Source organism: Leiobunum rupestre, chromosome 1 (genome assembly GCF_980474605.1).
Source record: "Leiobunum rupestre chromosome 1, qqLeiRupe1.1.hap1, whole genome shotgun sequence".
In the NCBI taxonomy this organism is placed as follows: domain Eukaryota; kingdom Metazoa; phylum Arthropoda; class Arachnida; order Opiliones; family Sclerosomatidae; genus Leiobunum; species Leiobunum rupestre.
Genome location: NC_143384.1, coordinates 53,020,403 through 53,026,407, shown reverse-complemented (window position 1 = coordinate 53,026,407; position 6,005 = coordinate 53,020,403).

Below are 6,005 nucleotides of genomic sequence, written 5' to 3'. Positions count from 1 at the left end.
TCTTGTCTTACGTATTTAATAATTTTGGACAGAATCTTTTCAAATACTGTAAAAAATTAATGTGTGGGGATTTCGTTTAAATCTATTAGTTCTAGATCAATATCCAATTGTTTACATTTCCACTTTTTTGAATTTCTAGGGCTTAATTTTTTAATTTTATAAAACTTTTTATAATTAAAACTGTTCAAAGATGAAAAGTCTAATTCATTGTCCGAATAGTAATCACTGGAGTCTTCCATATTCTAATTTCGTTTCCAGGTCTAAAATATTATTCTAATTACTATTACGAATAATTAATTAATGAGTTTAACTTGCCTTCGTGGGTGGGCAAACAATTTTTCCTTCCGTCTGGTCAATTATCTTTTTCAGCCTGTTTGTTGAGTTTATGATTCGAATAACGTCCATGGATAGGGTGTTAGCTAAGAATTTCACCCTTTTATAATCACCCTTCCATAGTTCATCTTGGGGAAGATGTTTGATGTTTTTATATGAATATATCTGAATATCTAGATATATTCCCTTGTCGCTCGCTTTTTTTCTCGGAGTTTTAGTTTCGTAAGACACTCCACCTTTTTTAACTTTCACTGATTGTTCGATTCCAACTTCTTCGATGTTTGACATTCTACGGACCTCTTGAATATAGTCCCCATCCGATTCGTCCGACTCTAATAACATCTCCTCTTCAGGCCTATCAAAAACTGAAACTGCTTGACTCGCGGAGCTTTGACTATTGCTTGTGGAAGCCATTTTAGCCTGTTATGTTTTAATAGTAAAATTTTGCCCTTTTATACCAAAAAAGTATTTATTTTTTTCATTAATTTTTTCAAAATATAAAACCATGAATATTAAAGTGATTAATACTACAAGGATAGAACCTAGTTATAATTTATCAGTATGTAAATGGTATTTAAAATTGTTTGTGAATGTCAATTTAAATATAGACATGTATAAAAATATAAAATTATTAATTATTTTTTTGAGGGACTTTATATTTAATTCCGTGACAAAAAAGACAACGCCCTACGAGTTTTAATATTTTTGCTTTAAAAATCGATTATAGATGTAAGAATTTTGTTAATCACAGGGTTAGATGATTTAAAATTCTATGGGAAGAAATATATTTCTGCGAGGTATAAAATTTAAACGAAGGGATAAAATTATATTTCTGCAGGGTGTATTTGATAATAAAATTGTCTTTTGACTTGATTTTAAAACAGGTTAAAATCAGGATGTAAAAATTAAATATTCTGAAATTTTTCTTATAAAAAGAGTGTTTTTCAACGTATTCCTTTTATAAACCATGGGCTCTCGCGAAGTTTTGACTGTTTCTGGTAAGATTTCTCATCCTCTCGCTATTAACCCTTTTTCACTTAAAAATCTAGCATTACGCAAAGTTAGGAATTGTAATCTTTTTAAAATTAACGATATTTCAATTAGACTTGAAAATTACTGTATGAAAACAGTCTTTCTTGAGTGTCAAGCCTTAGTAGAACCTTTTAAAAAAATCGTTTTTGCTTGCCCCTTTATAAAAAAAATCTTTCAAATTATCACCAGCTGTTTTCGCTTCGGTTTTTTCTAGAAGAATCAATAACAATTCTTGTCTATTTGACGTTCATTCTATTAATTTTGTCTGTCCCCACGAGGGTTTTGAGTTTGACGGCTTACTGTTCCACACTCAATACACTCTTGAAGGTTGGTTTTCTTACGAAATTTTACGTTTAATTGGAAAACATATGCGCCTATATCAAAATTAAAATAAGATCCCATGGTTTCATCAACACAAAAACCGTAGAAGCCTTCAACGTGACCTTTTGTTACTGTTTCAATTGCAACAAGTTTCCTTTTTTCGAAAACAACAATTAACTTTATCTACCGACTTTCATCTAACAAGATATACTATCCGTTTAGAATTAGGAATGATAGTTCTATTTTTTATTAATGATTTGGATCGACAAGAAGTTAAAATAGTTACAACTTTAGAGTAAGGAATACTAATTTAAAAAAAATTATTACAATAATTAAGATAAATATTTTTTATTTAGTTGCAAATTATCTCGACCAATTCAAAATTTAAACAATCGTCGGCAACTTTTTCAATTACGACTCAAGGTATTTACAATATTTTTTTATTTATTTAAAAAATTAAATTTATTTTTTTTAAATAGGACTCAAATCTTATAAAATTCTAATATTCTACTATTTTATTTAAAGACTGTATTTGTGTTTTTTTATTTTAATTGTTTTATTTGGTGAAAGATTTTAATTTTGGAAATGTTTTATATTTTTTATTTTAAATGTTTTTATTTTAAAAGGTTTAAGTGTGTTTTAAACATGTTTTCTAAAATAACTAGATTTATTAATTTAATTCAGGCGGTGGAGGTTCTTTTTAATACTTCATAATCTACTTTTCCTTTTTTAACTAGCTTTATTAATTTAATGTTGGGATTGGTGTAAAGTTCTTTTTTCTCTATATTAAAAAATCCTTTGTTTTCATCTTTTTTATCCAGTGAATTTTCAAGAAATTTTATTCTTATCTTTTTTGTTAGGTATCAAATTTTTTGGTTAAATTAATTGTCTGATATAAATATATTTTTGTTTTTTTATTAATATTAGTTTTTTTTATTTTATTTTATTATTATTTTTATTATTATAATGATTATTTAAAAAATTTCTTGAAAATTTCTTGTTTAAAACTGATTTAAACAAAGTTCATCTGGGATACAATCTATCGCCTATATCAAACAACCCATTGGTTATTTATTATTCTTTTTGATTTTTTCCATGTCCTCTATGTACTCTTTTATACTAATATCGGTTAAACTTTAATGTTTTATGTTTTTTTTTGGTAATTGATAATTATATTAACTGAAATTGTATAAGTACATTTTGTACTAGGTTGTTTTTAAAAATTGAATATAATTGTTTTTATTAATTTATAAAAACTTGTTTAAGAAGGATAGGGCTAATTAGTTAACCTTAGTTGTATTAAAAAATTAATAATTATTCCCAAAGACAATATTTTTAAATTTTTAAAATAAAGGTCGGGCTTAAACTATAAAATCTCAATTTTTACCAGGAGAAATCTAGAATCAAGATGTCTGGTGAATTACATCTAAAACCTGTACTCTCGAATTATATCTAAAGCCTGTACTTTCTTTGCCGTGATCTTTAAAAATTCTCTCTCTTCGAGTAGTAAGAATGTTTATTCTTTTGTAATACTCGTCAAATTTCGTGGTGGAATCACAAGAATTTAAAACATTTTGAGTCTGAACTTCATGTGTTAGATCAAATTCAACATGTTGGCACTGTACATCATACCGTTCGATCTGTTTTAATTAATTCAGACATTCTCAAACTATATACTTCCGAAGCGATTAAGATCAAAAACAGTGTTTTTATTCGCGCGATGGTAGAGCAACAAAAAGAATTCTTGTGGTAAATATTTTTTAGATATATTCATTTTTAATAGATTAATTTATTTATATTTATAAATTCTAGCCTGAATTTCCAACCCGACATGTTGTTTTGTACCGAAGAGGAAAAATACCTTCTACGAATTGATGTAATTATAATTATTTTTAATTATACACTTAAAATATTTTTAACATTGTGTTTTTTATATTTTTTAGCCTTCAAATTATTTATATATCCTTCTTTAATTCTTTATTATTTATTAATTTAATTTGTTAGATTTTAGTTTTATTTGTAGTGTTTCATATGATGTTAAGTGTTTAAAAAATATATTGAAATATAATAGTTATTAAATATTATAATAACTAATTGTGTTTTTAATTTTACTTTAACTAGCATTGTTTTTAAAATAATAAAATATTTGCGAAAAATGAAAAAAACTTATTTATGTTAGTTTAATTATTTAAAGTATTTTGGGTGGGGCCAAAAGTTGCCAAGGGTATAAAACGAAGGTCGCGAATTCGTTTCCCCATCTCGCAAATAACTAATTAGCATTTTAAATGGCGAAAAAACGAAAAAAACGAAAAAAGTGACACCAAAAGTAAATAAGTTGACGTAATCGGGGGGGTTACATATTACCGCCGATATCTCGGTCCGACCTTGTCCGATCGTGACCAAACTTGTTGGGGTGATAGACCGTGGCTTAGAGGTGGTAGACAGTGCTCGAGCGTCGAGGTCAAAGATCATCTTCAAGGTGAAATTGAAAACAAAAATATGTTTTTTCGATTTTTCGAAGGACAAAAATTTTGTTTTTGGAAAATATTTTGGGGGGTGTTTTGGGGGGGGTGTTATGGCGGCCATCTTGGCGGCCATCTTGGAAAAAATAGTTCAAATTTAGTCCATCTCTACTCTCATATATGAAACATTTATTTTTCCGAATTAATTTATATATTTTTATTATTTTTATTTAGAGTCCAAAAACTGTCACACCAAATCTGGTTAGGAAATGAAGACTTCACCACATGTAAAGGCGGCGTCGAAATTGAAAAGAAAAATTTTCAGTTTCTATAATCGAGCGGCTCTATTGGCGGGTGTTTACGCTTTCCAAATGGAACTTCCAAAGACTCGTCGCGGAACATAAGAATATTTTCAAAAAACTAGGTTTAAAATTAGTGTAGATAAAGTAGCCCCATCCATAATAACTTTTGTAAATCAAATGTGTAAATAAAAAAAAATTATATTTTGTAAAATTATTGCAGTTTTATTTCAACAATTTATATATTTAAAACACTAAAATTTTTGGAATTCCGAAGAGTTTTTTATTCGAATCCTACAATGCCAAAGGGGAGTCACGCCCGTTCAAAAGGGGAGTCTCGCCCGTCCAAAAGGGGAGTCTCGCCCGTCCAAAAGGGGAGTCTCGCCCGTCCACAAGGGGAGTCTCGCCCGTCCAAAAGGGGAGTCTCGCCCGTCCAAAAGGGGAGTCTCGCCCGTCCAAAAGGGGAGTCTCGCCCGTCCAAAAGGGGAGTCTCGCCCGTCCAAAAGGGGAGTCTCGCCCGTCCACAAGGGGAGTCTCGCCCGTCCAAAAGGGGAGTCTTGCCAATCCAATGGGGGATTAAATAGAGTTCAAATCTGAACCATTTTTGTCCAAATCTGAACCAATACCTCCCAAAATGCAAGACAACGCGTCTAATTTTGGTTAAATTTAAAGCCATAAAGGGATTGATAACTCTTTAAATTTGGATAGCTAGATCCACATTCGGACTCCAAATTTGGACGTCAATTTTCTTATCCAAATTTGGACCGAAATGTGTGCTCTCACAGAGTCAGTCATTTGGATCCTGTTTCATCCAAAATTGGACAACATTTTTTAAGAGTGTACGTTAAATGAAACATTTGGTTTAAGAAAATGCGTATTATTACAGTCATGATGGTTTTAAAGGGGGAAAAAATTTTAAAAGGGTCTAAAACGTGATCCCAATCGCTAATTTTTTTGCACGGGCTTTAAAACGAGCACAAGGTGGGATTTCAGTTCGCCCGCCGTGGATTTCAGTTCGCCCACCGTGGATTATGAGAATAGGGATCTAGGTTCTCGTCGCCGGGGCTAAAAAATATTCGAAATTATTATTCTTAAACACTATGAATAACATCAATTTCTATCAGGCCCGTAACCAGCGAATCTGAGAGTGCCCCCTCAAAACGTATCTGTGCCCCCTTAAAATATCATTGTGCCCCTAGAAATTATCAAATTAAACAAAATCAATAAAAACTATCCTATTCAAATATTTTATTTAGTTTAGAATTTCTGCTTGTCTGAGATAACTCTTCTAGCCTCATTATCTCTGGTCCTATTATACACCACCGTTTTAGAGCTCCTGGGTCGTGCAACAAACTAAAAGCACTTCATCTTTTACATCTGCGTTGCACTACTGTATGATGGGACTGCATTGGTCAATACACCCTTGTTCCTAGAGGTCGGCGTTCGATTAACTTTTATCCATGGATAAAATAAGTTCGGCGATATTTAAGTAATATTTATTTAAATAACCAATATTTGGATAAGCCTATTATTTAAACAAAACAAAAAATTATTTAAA